The sequence below is a fragment of the Oncorhynchus nerka genome, linkage group LG7 (assembly GCF_034236695.1).
Source record: "Oncorhynchus nerka isolate Pitt River linkage group LG7, Oner_Uvic_2.0, whole genome shotgun sequence".
Classification (NCBI taxonomy): Eukaryota; Metazoa; Chordata; class Actinopteri; order Salmoniformes; family Salmonidae; genus Oncorhynchus; species Oncorhynchus nerka.
In genome coordinates, this window is record NC_088402.1 from 83,548,766 (window position 1) to 83,567,074 (window position 18,309).

The 18,309-nt window shown below is 46.0% G+C and overlaps 1 pseudogene; it reads right to left on the reverse strand.

Moving 5' to 3' along the window:
* Positions 1 to 18,309, reverse strand: part of LOC115123436 (disco-interacting protein 2 homolog B-A-like) — a 151,194-nt pseudogene that overhangs the window by 2,849 nt on the left and 130,036 nt on the right.

Here is an 18,309-nt window from a genome sequence, read left to right on the forward strand (position 1 = left end):
TTAGTCCCAGGGTTCTTAGCTTAGTGATGAGCTTTGAGGGCACTATGGTGTTGAACGATGAGCTGTAGTCAATGAATAGCAATTCTCACATCGATGTTCCTTTAGTCCCGGTGTGAAAAGGCAGTGTGGAGTGCAATAGAGATTGCATCATCTGTGCATCTGTTGGGGTGGTCTTGCAAATTGGAGTGGGTCTAGGGTTTCTGGGATGATGTTGTTGATGTGAGCCATGACCAGCCTTTCATGGCTACAGATGTGAGTGTTACGGGTCGGTAGTAATATAGGCAGGTTATCTTACGTGTTCTTGGGCACAGGGACTATGGTGGTCTGCTTGAAACATGTTGGTATTACAGACTCAGACAGGGAGAGGTTGAAAATGTCAGTGAAGACACTTGCCAGTTGGTCACTCAGAGTACACGTCCTGGTAATCCGTCTGGCGCTGTGGCCTTGTGAATGTTGACCTGTTTAAAGGTCTTACTCACAACGGCTGCGGAAAGCGTGATCACAGTCGTCCGGAACAGCTGATGCTGTCATGCAGTATTCAGTGTTACTTGCCTGGAAGGGAGCATAGAAGTTATTTAGCTTATCTGGTAGGTTTGCGTCACTGGGCAGCTCGTGGCTGTGCTTGCCTTTGTAGTCGGTAATAGCTTGCAAGCCCTGCCACATCCGACGAGCGTAGTATGATTCGATCTTAGTCCTGTATTGATGTTTTGCCTGTTTGATGGTTCGTCTGAGGGCATTGCGGGATTTCTTATAAACTTCCGGGTTAGAGTCTCGCTCCTTGAAAGCAGCAGCTCGACACTTTATCTCAGTGCAACTTTTGCCTGTAATCCATGGCTTTTGGTTGGGGAATGTAGGTACAGTCATTGGGGACGACGTCATCGATGCACTTATTGATGAAGCCAGTGACTGATGTGGTGTACTCCTCAATGCCATCGGAAAGAATCCCGGAACATATTCCAGTCTGTGATAGCAAAACAGTCCTGTAGTTTTGCATAGACCAAACTACCCCCTTTCAACCTGCATAAATGACATTTGGTGAGATGATCTTAAAACAGAATGAACATGCCTTGTACAACTAAGAACACGTCTTCAGATTGGTTTGGTGTAGCAACTAGTGGGGGGTGAGAATGGCCACACCCCAAGAAAGATATGACTTGGGAGAGTCCATAACATGCTAAATGCTAGGATGGTTACATTAGAAGGGTCTCTAACCTCCGGTGGACCCCAGTAGCTCTGTCCTCTTGACAAAGCCCAGGTATCCCGTCCTGGCCCACAGGGTGTGGGGCTCCCCGAAGCTCAGCCTCGTGTTGAAGTGGTCCGCCTGCAAGCTCTCCTCTCCATAGATGGTGTAGTAGCCACTGGAACTGTGGGGACTCTGAACCCAGATCTAAACAGAGAGTGAGAGGGCTTCATCATCCTCTACATCAGGGATGGGAAACAGGTGGCCCTCCTTTTGAAGGCCATCTGATCAATTCCACACAAAAAACACACACACATTATATATAGATAAAGATATATATTATATATATATATATATATATATATATATATATATATATATATATATACACACACAGTTGAAGTCGTTACTTCAGCCAAATACATTTAAACAATTACGTTTTTCACAATTCCAGACATTTAATCCTAGTAAACATTCCCTGTTTTAGGTCAGTTAGGATCACCACTTTATTTTAAGAATGTGAAATGTCAGAATAATAGTAGAGAGAATGATTTATTTCAGATTTTATTTCTTTCATCACATTCCCAGTGGGTCAGAAGTTTACATACACTCAATTAGTATTTGGTAGCATTGCCTTTAAATTGTTTCACTTGGGTCAAACATTTTGGGTAGCCTTCTACAAGCTTCCCACAATAAGTTGGGTGAATTTTGGCCCATTACTCCTGACAGAGCTGGTGTAACTGAGTCAGGTTTGTAGGCCTCCTTGCTCGCACACGCATTTCAGTTCTGCCCACACATTTTCTATAGGATTTAGGTCAGGGCTTTGTGATGGCCACTCCAATACCTTGACTTTGTTGCCCTTAAGCCATTTTGCCACAACTTTGGAAGTATGCTTGGGGTCATTGTCCATTTGGAATACCCATTTGTGACCAAGCTTTAAGTTCCTGACTGATGTCTTGAGATGTTGCTTCAATATATCCACATAATTTCCCAGCCTCATGATGCCGTCTATTTTGTGAAGTGCACCAGTCCCTCCTGCAGCAAGCACCCCCACAACATGATGCTGCCACGCCCGTGCTTCACAGTTGGGATGGTTTTCTTCAGCTTGCAAGCCTCCCCTTTTTCCTCCAAACATAACGATGGTCATTATGGCCAAACAGTTCTATTTTTGTTTCATCATACCAGAGGACATTTCTCCAAAGTACAATCTTTGTCCCCATGTGCAGCTGCAAACCACAGTCTGGCTTTTTATGGCGGTTTTGGAGCAGTGGCTTCTTCCTTGCCGAGCGGCCTTTCAGGATATATCGATATAGGACTCGTTTTACTGTGGATATAGATACTTTTGTACCTGTTTCCTCCAGCATCTTCACAAGGTCCTTTGCTGTTGTTCTGGGATTGATTTGCACTTTTTGCACCAAAGTATGTTCATCTCTAGGAGACAGAACGCATCTCCTTCCTGAGCGGTATGACGGCTGCGTGGTCCCATGGTGTATATACTTGCGTACTATTGTTTGTACAGATGAACGTGGTACCTTCAGCCGTTTGGAAATTGCTCCCAAGGATGAACCAGACTTGTGGAGGTATACCATTTTTTTCAGGTCTTGGCTGATTTCTTTTGATTTTCCCATGTTGTCAAGCAAAGAGGCACTGAGTTTGAAGGTAGGCCTTGAAATACATCCACAGGTACACCTCCAATTGACTCAAAATTATGTAAATTAGCCTATGACATCATTTTCTGGAATTTTCCAAGCTGTTTAAAGGCACAGTGAACTTAGTGTATGTAAACTTCTGACCCACTGGAATTGTGATACATTGAGTTAAGTGAAATAATCTGTCTAAACAATTGTTGGAAAAATTACTTGTTTCATGCACAAAGTAGATGTCCTAACCGACTTGCCAAAAATATAGTTTGTTAACAAGAAATGGTTGAAAAACGAGTGTTAATGACTCCAACCTAAGTGTATGTAAACTTCGACTTCAACTGTATATATATTTATTTATAAAAATAATAAAATCAGAACTTAGCCGGGGTCTCAATTTACTGTTGAGAATTAGGATAGTAGAATACACCAGGTGCAATTTCAAAATGTGTTTGTGCATCAGCAGTTTTTCTCTTATGTCAGTGACGGTCAATTAACCCAAGTTCACTAACATCACTAACACTGGTTTGTGTCAAGAACTGCAACGCTGCTGGATATTTCACACTCAACAGTTTCCTGTGTGAATCAAGAATGGTCCACCACACAAAGGACATCCAGCCAACTTGACACAACTGTGGGAAGCATTGAGTCAACATGAGCCAGCATCCCTGTGGAACGCTTTCAACACCTTGTAGAGTCCATGCGTGACAAATTGAGGCTGTTCTGAGGGCAAATGTGTGTGTGTGTGTGTGTGTGTGTGTGTGTGTGTGTGTTAGGAAGGTGTTCCTAATGTTTAGTATACTCAGTATATATAGTAACCAGGGGCTCTGAGCCCAGATCTGAAGAACAGAAGAGATGGTCATTATCCAGCGAGGTAAGATAGAAAAATAAGTGATAGTGAAAGAGAAATATATTGACTAGGTCGTAGTAGAGCAAGGTGATGGGGTTAAATGATTGTAGGAGAAGGAGAAGAAACTCGGAAGTCTTCGCTACAATACTCTCACAGCAAACCCCTTTCAACTTGACCATACACCCCCACCACCTGTTCCTCTGTGGTGTCTGCATACTCACCTCTCCTAGATGAGAGTCCCCCAACGGACCCCTGGTCTCTGGGTTCACGATGATCACCTTCACCCCTGGAAGAATCTGCAGACAGGGAGATCAGGTTTAGTAGACAACCCCATGGACACAAGGAAGTTTCATTGGAGAAGCAAGAGGTCAAAACACAGTCTAAAGGCGCCCACACACACAGGTTTGGTTTGCTCCCTGCAGAACTCTGCTAGGTGAAGAGACCGTCTGTGCTCTCATACTCCCTAAAGACCTTCGTTTCAAACACGAAAAAAGCAGCAACATCACTGTTGTTTATCCCTTTTCAGTCACCATGGCAACATAGACAGAAACACATCCTCAAAATAGTCAGAATTCATCTAAGATAAATCATGGAATCTGTCATTTTGACGTTTTTGAAGAGGGAGGTCCTCGCCACACAATTGTACATCTAATTGAGATGTTTTACTTCAGATACCAAACTTCAACTTGCCTCAAGAAAATAAATGTGTGTGTACGAACAGCCAAGAAAAACCCCCCACAAAAAACCCCAAAAACATCACAAAATGTAATCATAATATATGTGCAAACAGTTTAGACTGGGAAGCATACGGTAAAGGTTTAGTCATCTCAGTGCCATGTACTTACAGTGCCTGACTCCATGAGGAAGACTCTGTGGGGCTCCTCGCTCCACCAACCTCACCCTGGAAAACACAGACAGACAGACTCCATTCTCTGCAGTATTATACATGACCATGTGACCTGACCAGGAAAACCCTGGGTAAAACCTTAATGATGTCCACTAGCTATCCTCACCTGTCATGGCGGAGGGACTTCATGTCTACATAGATCGGTGGAGGATCGGGTCCAGCTGTACCCTGGCAGAGAAACAGAAAGGGAACTTTGTGATCTAAAAAGTCCAAATGAGTCACCATCATTGTTAAGATCCAGCTGTGTGTGCGTATGCATGCACATTTTTTGCAGGCTCCCTGCATTTGTATGCGAGTGCCTGTGTGTGCGCTGGGGCCCACCTGCAAGCAGATGGCTAGGTTGACCCTGGATCCAAAACGCTGTGCTGACAGCACGGGGGGAGAGGCCCAGGTCTTTAAACAGCTTGGAGAAGGACTGGGTCAGTGCCAGCCGGGGACGCTCCTCTGCTATCACCACACAGCTCCTCACACACGACAGGTTCACACCCTGCGCCTGCAGACACACAGGTTAATAATACACACAGGGTGGAAACTCCTAGACATTACACTTACCACCAGCCTCTTCTGGTGTGTATACAGGATAGACAGATGTTAGATTCTGGAACCAACACCTAGCGAGCGGCTTTAGCTGTCTGTGTGTTCCTCACCTTGAGAGAGTCAGTCTGTGTGCCCAGGCCCTTGGTGCAGAGCTCCATGACAGAGTAGGAACAGAAGGTGTCTCTGATCTTGTACTGGCTCAGGGTGCTCAGCCACAGAGGTAAGGACAGCTCCAACTCCATAGGAGGGATCAGGATGGACTGGTGACCAGTACACACTACACACAATATTGGAACGTTCTCTAGTCATTACACAACGTAAAAGCTGCTGTCACTTTTCTGCTCAATAGAGATCAGCCGCAGTGTCAACAACACTAGATCATAGAGCGACATAGGAGCGACACAAGGATTATACAAAATGCATGTGAAATCATGGCAGCACAGCCGCGTCTCTTACCTGGAGAGGCACCACTGTCTGACAGCCCAGGCCGCAGTAGGGGTCCAGACAGATGGCTATTTGGCGTGAGGAGTAGAGCTCACACTGTAGCTTGATGGAGCGACACAGAGTACTGACCGCCCGAGTGGGACATCTGACACACACACACACCACAAAGAGACAGAGACGAGAGAAAAACAGAGACAAGAGAGAGAAAACCAGAGAGAGAGAGAAACCAGATAAAGAAAGAGACCGAGATAAACAAGACGAGAGAAACCAGAGAGAGAGAGATAGATAAACAAGACGAGAGAAACCAGAGAGAGAGAGATAGATAAACAAGACGAGAGAAACCAGAGAGAGAGATAGATAAACAAGACGAGAGAAACCAGAGAGAGAGAGAGAGATAGATAAACAAGACGAGAGAAACCAGAGAGAGAGAGATAGATAAACAAGACCAGAGAAACCAGAGAGAGAGAGATAGAGAAGCAAGACGAGAGAGACCAGAGAGAGAGAGATAGATAAACAAGACGAGAGAAACCAGAGAGAGAGAGATAGATAAACAAGACAGAGAAACCAGAGAGAGAGAGAGAGAGAAACAAGACGAGAGAGACCAAGACGAGAGAAACCAGAGAGAGAGAGATAGAAAACAAGACGAGAGAAACCAGAGAGAGAGAGAGAGAGAAACAAGACGAGAGAAACCAGAGAGAGAGAGAGAGAGAAACAAGACGAGAGAAACCAGAGAGAGAGATAGAGAAACAAGACGAGAGAAACCAGAGAGAGAGAGATAGATAAACAAGACGAGAGAAACCAGAGAGAGAGAGATAGATAAACAAGACGAGAGAAACCAGAGAGAGAGAGATAGATAAACAAGACCAGAGAAACCAGAGAGAGAGAGAGAAAGAAGACAAGACAGAGAAACCAGAGAGAGAGAGAGATAAACAAGACGAGAGAAACCAGAGAGAGAGAGAGATAGAAAACAAGACAGAGAAACCAGAGAGAGAGAGATAGATAAACAAGACGAGAGAGAAACCAGAGAGAGAGAGAGATAGAGAGAGAAACAGAGAGAGAGAGAGAGATAAACAAGACGAGAGAAACCAGAGAGAGAGAGAGATAAACAAGACGCAGAGAAACCAGAGAGAGAGAGACAGAGAAACAAGACGAGGAAACCAGAGAGAGATAGAGAGAAACAAGACGAGAGAAACCAGAGAGAGATAGAGAAAACAAGACGAGAGAAACCAGAGAGAGAGATAGATAAACAAGACGAGAGAAACCAGAGAGATAGAGAGATGGATAAACAAGACGAGAGAAACCCAGAGAGAGAGATAGAGAAACAAGACGAGAAAAACCAGAGAGAGAGAGATAGATAAACAAGACGAGAGAAACCAGAGAGAGAGAGAGAGAGAAACAAGACGAGAGAAACCAGAGAGAGATAGAGAGCAAGACGAGAGAAACCAGAGAGAGATAGAGATGGATAAACAAGACGAGAGAAACCAGAGAGAGAGATAGAGAACAAGACGAGAGAAACCAGAGAGAGAGAGAGATAGAGAAACAAGACAAGAGAGAGATGGATAAACAAGACGAGAGAAACCAGAGAGAGATGGATAAACAAGACGAGAGAAACCAGAGATAGAGAGAGAGATGGATAAACAAGACGAGAGAAACCAGAGAGAGAGAGATAGAGAAACCAGAGAGAGAGAGATAGAGAAACAAGACGAGAGAAACCAGAGAGAGATAGATAAACAAGACGAGAGAAACCAGAGAGAGATGGAGAAACAAGACGAGAGAAACCAGAGAGAGATAGAGAAACAAGACGAGAGAAACCAGAGAGAGATAGATAAACAAGACGAGAGAAACCAGAGAGAGAGAGATAGAGAAACAAGACGAGAGAGAAAAAAACATATGCCTTTTAATATGCAAAAGAATGGCTGTGGGATCATTTCTCCTGAGATGGACATGCTACAATAGTGCCCTTACCTTGACCCCGGTCAGCATTCCTGTGGTGGACACACTGAAGTCCAGGTAGGCCAGCATCTCTGCTGTGGGGGCTTGTAGAGCTGGGGGCCGCCTCCTGGGAGGTCATCTAGAAAGGACACACAGCGAAGGTAAACACCCTATGTGGTTCTGGTCCCTGTATAGTGTACACTACCCTATGTGGTTCTGGTCCCTGTATAGTGTACACTACCCTATGTGGCTCTGGTCCCTGTATAGTGTACACTACCCTATGTGGTTCTGGTCCCTGTATAGTGTACACTACCCGATGTGGTTCTGGTCCCTGTATAGTGTACACTACCCTATGTGGCTCTGGTCCCTGTATAGTGTACACTACCCTATGTGGCTCTGGTCCCTGTATAGTGTACACTACCGTATGTGGTTCTGGTCCCTGTATAGTACACTACCCTATGTGGCTCTGGTCCCTGTATAGTGTACACTACCCTATGTGGTTCTGGTCCCTGTATAGTGTACACTACCCTATGTGGTTCTGGTCCCTGTATAGTGTACACTACCCTATGTGGTTCTGGTCCCTGTATAGTGTACACTACCCTATGTGGTTCTGGTCCCTGTATAGTGTACACTACCCTATGTGGCTCTGGTCCCTGTATAGTGTACACTACCCTATGTGGTTCTGGTCCCTGTATAGTGTACACTACCCTATGTGGTTCTGGTCCCTGTATAGTGTACACTACCCTATGTGGCTCTGGTCCCTGTATAGTGTACACTACCCTATGTGGTTCTGGTCCTAAGTAGTCCCCTATCATGTGAAAATAGCGTGTCTTGGGAGTCATTCTGGGATTTGCCACAGTACCTGTGTCTATGATAGTGGGCCAGGTCTTGACGTTGACGCTGGCAGCAGCCTCTCTGACCGGAGGATCCTCATAAGGGGCTGGGTGGTTAGGATACAGGCAGCTTTACTCACCTGTAACACACACAGACAGGAATTTGAAGTTTTCATAGTACAAATACATGTTTGTATATATTGAGGCATAACATCTTTCATGAAGCGGTTATGTGAAAACGTCTTCGTGGCTTTAGTTGACTCACGTCGATGATCATGCGGACAGTGGGCAGGGTAGCAGCAGGTTCTGGGGGTGAGGGGGCCGACTGTTACAGGGATCAACCCAGCATACAGACAGCCATAGAAGGCAGCTATCAGATCAATGCCTGGTGTGAGAGAGAGGGAGGGAGGGAGTAAGAAGGGTGGGGAAGGGGACCGAGAGAGAGGGAGAGAAGAGGGGAGGACTGTTAACAATAGCATTTTAACTGACTATTCTAAGGCAGAGATTGTATATGTGAGGATGGACAGTATCAGCAGCCTCGTGTGAAGTGTGTGTGTAGGTCATTCAACCCACCAGGGGGGTATAGCAGCACTACATTGTCCCCAGTGTTGAGGCCTCCTCTCTCCATCAGGGCTGAGGTTATCTTCTCTGCTCTCTTGTGCAGCTGAACACACGTGGCTGTGCACACTGCTGCCCCCTGGAGGACAGAGGTGGTAAGAGACCCTGTACAGGTGCAATATACAGGAAGGCCTAGCAAGTGTGACCAACCAGGGTTCGAACCCTGGTCCTCTGCACAACACAAGACTGTATTCGCCCACTCAGCTAAAGTCTAGGCCGGAGGCATTCGCTAGGGGAGCCAACACAACCTCCACAATCACATGTTAAAACGTATAAGAGCATAAGAAATGTGAGTAACAATGGGAACATCTCAAGAGGTGTGACCATCCAACCTTAGCGTTGAGCAGCACATACAGGACGTGGTCAGGGTCACTCTGGGCTCTCCACTGTAGCGCTTCAGACAGGAACTGGTGCTGAAAGAGGGGAGAGTGTGGGTCAGGACTCTGAACTGGTGCTGAAAGAGGGGAGAGTGTGGGTCAGGACTCTGAACTGGTGCTGAAAGAGGGGAGAGTGTGGGTCAGGACTCTGAACTGGTGCTGAAAGAGGGGAGAGTGTGGGTCAGGACTCTGAACTGGTGCTGAAAGAGGGGAGAGTGTGGGTCAGACTCTGAACTGGTGGGTCAGGTGGGTCAGGACTCTGAACTGGTGCTGAAAGAGGGGAGAGTGTGGGTCAGGACTCTGAACTGGTGCTGAAAGAGGGGAGAGTGTGGGTCAGGACTTTGAACTGGTGCTGAAAGAGAAAGCCACCATTAAGGAGAGAAGAGAACCAAAGACTAGTGGACAGAAACAGGACGGTTGTGGAGGGAGAACAATAGCAGGCTTTAAGCACAGTAAAAACACACACGTATTGTGAGGTTCTGTGTGCTTCGCTGTGTGACTGCACAGCCCATTCAACAGATGTACACCATTGATCTGCTCACGGTTACAGGGGGGCACACCATTGATCTGCTCACGGTTACAGGGGGGCACACCATTGATCTGCTCACGGTTACAGGGGGGCACACCATTGATCTGCTCACGGTTACAGGGGGCACACCATTGATCTGCTCACGGTTACAGGGGGCACACCATTGATCTGCTCACGGTTACAGGGGGCCACACCATTGATCTGCTCACGGTTACAGGGGGCCACACCATTGATCTGCTCACGGTTACAGGGGGCCACACCATTGATCTGCTCACGGTTACAGGGGGGCACACTATTGATCTGCTCACGGTTACAGGGGGCCACACCATTGATCTGCTCACGGTTACAGGGGGCCACACCATTGATCTGCTCACAGTTACAGGGGGCACACCATTGATCTGCCCACGGTTACAGGGGGCACACCATTGATCTGCTCACGGTTACAGGGGGGCACACCATTGATCTGCTCACGGTTACAGGGGGGCACACCATTGATCTGCTCACGGTTACAGGGGGGCACACCCCTACAAATCAGCCGGGCTAGACAATCTGGACCCTTTCTTTCTAAAATTATCTGCCGAAATTGTTGCCACCCTATTACTAGCCTGTTCAACCTCTCTTTCTTGTCATCTGAGATTCCCAAAGATTGGAAAGCAGCTGGGTCATCCCCCTCTTCAAAGGGGGACACTCTTGACCCAAACTGCTACAGACCTATATCTATCCTACCATGCCTTTCTAAGGTCTTGAAAGCCAAGTCAACAAACAGATTACCGCCATTTTAATCTCACCATACCTTCTCTGCTATGCAATCTGGTTTCAGAGCTGGTCATGGGTGCACCTCAGCCACGCTCAAGGTCCTAAACGATATCTTAACCGCCATCGATAAAAACATTACTGTGCAGCCGTATTCATTGATCTGGCCAAGGCTTTCGACTCTGTCAACCACCACATCCTTATCGGCAGACTCGACAGCCTTGGTTTCTCAAATGATTGCCTCGCCTGGTTCACCAACTACTCTGATAGAGTTCAGTGTGTCAAATCGGAGGGTCTGCTGTCCGGACCTCTGGCAGTCTCTATGGGGTGCCACAGGGTTCAATTCTTGGACCGACTCTCTTCTCTGTATACATCAATGATGTTGCTCTTGCTGCTGGTGAGTCTCTGATCCACCTCTACGCAGACGACACCATTCTGTATACTTCCGGCCCTTCTTTGGACACTGTGTTAACAACCCTCCAGGCAAGCTTCAATGCCATACAACTCTCCTTCCGTGGCCTCCAATTGCTCTTAAATACAAGTAAAACTAAATGCATGCTCTTCAACCGATCGCTACCTGCACCTACCCGCCTGTCCAACATCACTACTCTGGACGGCTCTGACTTAGAATACGTGGACAACTACAAATACTTAGGTGTCTGGTTAGACTGTAAACTCTCCTTCCAGACCCATATCAAACATCTCCAATCCAAAGTTAAATCTAGAATTGGCTTCCTATTTCGCAACAAAGCATCCTTCACTCATGCTGCCAAACATACCCTTGTAAAATTGACCATCCTACCAATCCTCGACTTTGGCGATGTCATTTACAAAATAGCCTCCAATACCCTACTCAACAAATTGGATGCAGTCTATCACAGTGCTATCCGTTTGTCACCAAAGCCCCATATACTACCCACCATTGCGACCTGTACGCTCTCGTTGGCTGGCCCTCGCTTCATACTCGTCGCCAAACCCACTGGCTCCATGTCATCTACAAGACCCTGCTAGGTAAAGTCCCCCTTATCTCAGCTCGCTGGTCACCATAGCATCTCCCACCTGTAGCACACGCTCCAGCAGGTATATCTCTCTAGTCACCCCCAAAACCAATTCTTTCTTTGGCCGCCTCTCCTTCCAGTTCTCTGCTGCCAATGACTGGAACGAACTACAAAAATCTCTTAAATTGGAAACACTTATCTCCCTCACTAGCTTTAAACACCAACTGTCAGAGCATCTTACAGATTACTGCACCTGTACATAGCCCACCTATAATTTAGCCCAAACAACTACCTCTTTCCTAACTGTATTTAATTTATTTATTTATTTTGCTCCTTTGCACCCCATTATTTTTATTTCTACTTTGCACATTCTTCCATTGCAATACTACCATTCCAGTGTTTTACTTGCTATATTGTATTTACTTTGCCACCATGGCCTTTTTGCCTTTACCTCCCTTCTCACCTAATTTGCTCACATTGTATATAGACTTGTTTTTTTTTTTACTGTATTATTGACTGTATGTTTGTTTTACTCCATGTAACTCTGTGTCGTTGTATGTGTCGAACTGCTTTGCTTTATCTTGGCCAGGTCGCAATTGTAAATGAGAACTTGTTCTCAACTTGCTTACCTGGTTAAATAAAGGTGAAATAAAATTCTAAAAAAAAATTAAAAAAATTGATCTGCTCAAAAAAATCTGCCCACGGTTACAGGGGGCACCATTGATCTGCTCACGGTTACAGGGGGCCACACCATTGATCTGCTCTGCTCTGCTCACGGTTACAGGGGCACACTATTGATCTGCGGTTACAGGGGGGCACACCATTGATCTGCTCACGGTTACAGGGGGGCACACTATTGATCTGCTCACGGTTACAGGGGGGCACACCATTGATCTGCTCACGGTTACAGGGGGGCACACTATTGATCTGCTCACGGTTACAGTGATGCAGACATAATAAACAGTCACTGTCAAGCAGCACATCTGAGAGAAGCAGCCTTACTGGGGCAGGTATGTCTCCTAAACTCTTACCATCACGGTGGGCCACATACAGAGCTACATCGCCAGAGAGAAAGTAGAGATAGAACAACACTTCTGTTATACGTTTGTCATTAGGACTACGGTAAATAAGATGTAGAGACAGAACATACGTTTGTCATTAGGACTACGGTAAATAAGATGTAGAGACAGAACAACACTTCTGCTATACGTTTGTCATTAGGACTACGGTAAATAAGATGTAGAGATAGAACAACACTTCTGCTATACGTTTGTCACAGGACTACGGTAAATAAGATGTAGAGACAGAACAGCACTTCTGCTATACGTTTGTCATTAGGACTACGGTAAATAAGATGTAGAGACAGAACAACACTTCTGCTATACGTTTGTCATTAGGACTACGGTAAATAAGATGATGTAGAGACAGAACAACACTTCTGCTATACGTTTGTCATTAGGACTACGGTAAATAAGATGTAGAGACAGAACAACACTTCTACCTATACGTTTGTCATTAGGACTACGGTAAATAAGATGGTGATTGTTGGTAAAGCAGCTGTGCTCCATTCCTGGTGTTGGTGAGTATTGAAGACAGACTGTAGAGCTGGTACTGTAGTGTTTGTTTTCACACAGTAGGGCCGACACCTTGCTGGCTCAGCCCAGTACAGCAGGCTCAGTGGTCTTACCTTCCTGACCAGACCCTCTTCCTCCACCACGCCCAGCTCTCTGCCTGCAGCCTGGGACATCCTGTTTCCTGCTACCAGGTTACCAACCATGATGGAGGCCGGGCCCACGGAGAGGAGGGGTTAGAGGTACCACTACTATGTCAAGTGTCACTGGAGAGATATAGACAGTCATTATAGCCACACACACCTGGTTGTTTCTGCCGTGGTTTGGGGCAGGTTGGTCACTGTGTGGACAGAGATATAGACAGTCATTATCCCACACTGGGAAGTTCTGTTTGGTCTGAGATGTGCCAGTGGTGTCTTGGGTAACGTGTTGGCTAAGGACCAGGGCCAGACAGTGACCCACCTGGTGGATACTGTCTATAGCCTGTCGAGGAAAACATGATATACTGTTTATGGATGCCAGTACTGTATGCACTGTTGTTCAGTGTGCCCTATAACAGGGGCAAGTTCAGGGCTGGGCAGTACAGACCCTTGGATACTGTCTATAGCCTGTCGAGAAAACACATGATATACTGTTTATGTGATGCCCTCCCAGTGTGCTACCTATAACAGGGTAACGTGTTGGCTGGGACCAGGGCCAGACAGTACAGACCCACCTGGTGGATACTGTCTATAGCCTGTCGAGGAAAACACATGATATACTGTTTATGTGATGCCAGTACTGTATGCACTGTTGATCGGTGTGCTACCTATAACAGGGTAACGTGTTGGCTGGGACCAGGGCTGGGCAGTACAGTCCCACCTGGTGGATACTGTCTATAGCCTGTCGAGGAAAACACATGATATACTGTTTATGTGATGCCAGTACTGTATGCACTGTTGTTCAGTGTGCTACCTATAACAGGGTAACGTGTTGGCTGGGATCAGGGCTGGGCAGTATAGACCCACCTGGTGGATACTGTCTATAGCCTGTCGAGGAAAACACATGATATACTGTTTATGTGATGCCAGTACTGTATGCACTGTTGTTCAGTGTGCTACCTATAACAGGGTAACGTGTTGGCTGGGACCAGGGCTGGGCAGTACTGACCCACCTGGTGGATACCGTCTATAGCCTATGGTAGACAGAACACACGTCATAGTGCCGGCTTACTGTTAAATCGGTGGCGTAAAGTACTTAAGTAAAAAATACTTTAAAGTATTACTTAAGTAGTTTTTGGGGTCTCTCTACTTTGACTACTTTTACTTTACTACATTCCTAAAGAAAATAATGTATTTTTTACTCAATACATTTTCCCTGACACCCAAAAGTACTCGTTACATTTTGACAGGAAAATTATCCAATTCACACAGTTATCAAGAGAAAATCCCTGGTTGTCCCTACTGCCTCTGATTTGGTGGAGTCACTAAACACAAACACTTTGTTTGTAAATGGTGTCTGAGTGTTGGAGTTTGCCCCTGGCTATCTGTCTGGTTGGCTTAATATACAGAATTTGAAATGGTTTATACTTGTACCTTTGATACTTAAGTATATTTTAGCAATTCCATTTACTTTAGATACTTTAGTACATTTAAAACCAAATACTTTTACTGATGTAGTATTTTACTGGGTAACTTTCACTTTTACTTGAGTCATTTTCTATTAAGGTATCTTTACTTTTACTCAAGTATGACAATTGAGTACTTTTTCCACCACTGCCGTTAATGTACTGTCGCCTAGATGTACTTCTACTACGAACTTAAAGCTGCAATATGTAACTTTTTGGGCGACCCAACCAAATTCACATAGAAATGTGAGTTATAGATCTGTCGTTCTCATTGAAAGCAAGTCTAACTATTATGTGAGCTATTTCTATGCTTCTGTTTTATAGTTTAGTTTTGAGGTTGTTGTTTTTTTACTTGAAAATGTTGAAAATACAATATTTTTGGTAATAGAAAATATATTTCACATCTGTTTATATGGTACAGTGATTATCTACACTACACTAGCTTGTTTTGCCACAAACTGAAATTAGGCAAACTATTAGAGTTTCAGCAACCAGGAAATGGCGGAGCGATTTCTGCATATTGCACCTTTAACCTAAAAAGTGCACACTGATAGATAACTAGAAAGAAACATATGGAGATTGATTATAAAGCGGTGTTTTTTAATATTTTATTTTACCTTTATTTAACCAGGAAAGTCAGTTAAGAACAAATTATTATTTTCAATGACGGCCTAGGAACAGGGGCAGAACGACAGATTTGTACCTTGTCAGCTCGGGGATTTGAACTTGCAACCTTCCGGTTACTAGTCCAACACTCTAACCACTAGGCTACCCAGTTTGACAAGTGAAGATAAATGATAAATAGATGGAAGGATAGATAATACTAGGTACCTGTGATAGATATGAGACAATATATTTATAGAGGAGAGAATACATAAAACATGTACCTGTAGTACTCTGCTCATCCACTGGAAGCTGTCCTCTTCACTGGCATCTGGTCTTTTGTTCTGCTACGATCACTATCCTCTCATCATAGAACACGGTCACTGAGAACACGGCGATCCTACACCAGGGAGAGAGTCAGTCAGCAATAACACACAACCCACAATAACAACCTACTCTCACACTAGAGACCATCGTCACAGAGCACACAGTGATCCTCCCCCGGGAGAGGGACAAGACAGCACGGCACACTCTCACGCCTTAAGACCTCAGCCAAACAACACAGCAGAATGACTGTGGCACTCACCTGTTTTGACAGGCTCCACGGCCAGGGCACTCCCACACCTTACCAACACAGCAGAACACACCAGAAGGACTGCGCTCCTGACACACTCACCTCCCCGTGTAGACAGTTTTGACAGGCTCCACAGCCAGGGCACTCTCACACCTTACCAACACACCAGAAGGACTGTGCTCCTGACACACTCACCTCCCCCTGTAGACGGTTTTGACAGGCTCCACAGCCAGGGCACTCTCACACCTTACCAACACAGCAAAACACACCAGAAGGACTGCGCTCCTGACACACTCACCTCCCCGTGTAGACAGTTTTGACAGGCTCCACAGCCAGGGCACTCTCACACCTTACCAACGCACCTTACCAACACAGCAAAACACACCAGAAGGACAGCGCTCCTGACACACTCACCTCCCCGTGTAGACAGTTTTGACAGGCTCCACGGCCAGGGCACTCTCACACCTTACCAACACACCAGAAGGACTGTGCTCCTGACACACTCACCTCCCCGTGTAGACAGTTTTGACAGGCTCCACGGCCAGGGCACTCTCACACCTTACCAACACACCTTACCAACACAGCAAAACACACCAGAAGGACTGCGCTCCTGACACACTCACCTCCCCCTGTAGACAGTTTTGACAGGCCCCACGGCCAGGGCACTCTCACACCTTACCAACACACCTTACCAACACACCTTACCAACACAGCAAAACACACCAGAAGGACTGCGCTCCTGACACACTCACCTCCCCCTGTAGACGGTTTTGACAGGCTCCACAGCCAGGGCACTCTCACACCTTACCAACACACCTTACCAACACACCAGAAGGACTGCGCTCCTGACACACTCACCTCCCCGTGTAGACAGTTTTGACAGGCTCCACAGCCAGGGCACTCACACCTTACCAACACACCTTACCAACACACCTTACCAACACAGCAAAACACACACAGAAAACACACCAGGACTGCGCTCCTGACACACTCACCTCCCCGTGTAGACAGTTTTGACAGGCTCCACAGCCAGGGCACTCTCACACCTTACCAACACAGCAAAACACACCAGAAGGACTGTGCTCCTGACACACTCACCTCCCCCTGTAGACAGTTTTGACAGGCTCCACGGCCAGGGCACTCTCACACCTTACCAACACAGCAAAACACACCAGAAGGACTGTGCTCCTGACACACTCACCTCCCCGTGTAGACAGTTTTGACAGGCTCCACGGCCAGGGCACTCTCACACCTTACCAACACACCTTACCAACACAGCAAAACACACCAGAAGGACTGTGCTCCTGACACACTCACCTCCCCCTGTAGACTGTTTTGACAGGCTCCACAGCCAGGGCACTCTCACACCTTACCAACACACCTTACCAACACACCAGAAGGACTGTGCTCCTGACACACTCACCTCCCCCTGTAGACTGTTTTGACAGGCTCCACGGCCAGGGCTGTGGCCACCAAGTCATCAGCATTGTGTCGTCTACCACTGACCATCAGGAGCCCCTCATTCTTCCCCACTACAAACACCAGACTTCCCTGAGGAGTTCGGGAGGGAAATAGCAGAAGGTCACAAAGCAATGTCACCATTTATTTTCATTCTCTAGACATCAGACACGCCAAAACTCTATTCTACATTGACATGTTTTGTTGATATAAAGTAGTTGTGCATAGCTATAGACTGAATAGGTTAGGTAGGGCCTGAAACGACTGTCTATCTTACCGGCCCTACGAAGCCCAGCAGGCCAGTCCTAGTGAAGGGGATGTCTCCTATCGGAGCTCCAGCCTGGTTCACAGGAATCACCTGCAGAGACAGAGGGACACACTTTCAGTTATGGAGGTTACTGCATAATATATTACATAATGATCAACCTTTCAACCAATCACAACACCACGTTTAACTGTCAACACAACTCCTCAACTCAGGTTAGAGAGATCAGCGTTGCAAAGGGAGGGTATATTACTGGAAACTTTCTAAGTTTACCAGTAATATACCAGAATTAACTGGCCCTTTTGGCCAGGTGTCTAATTATCTCTGGTCCTCTCTCTTGTAAAATATATGAAATAATTAAATAAGATACTGAACAAAAATATAAACGCAACATGTAAAGTGTTGGTCCCATGTTTCTTGAGCTGAAATAAAAGATCCCAGAAATGTTCTATACACACACAAAAAGAGAATTTCTCTCAAATTTGGTGCACAAATTTGGTTACATCCCTGTTAGTGAACATTTCTCCTTTGCCAGGATAATATCAAGAAGCTGAATAAACAGCATGATCATTACACAGGTGCATATTGTGCGGGAAAAAAGGTGCAGTTTTGTAACACAATGCCACAGATGTTT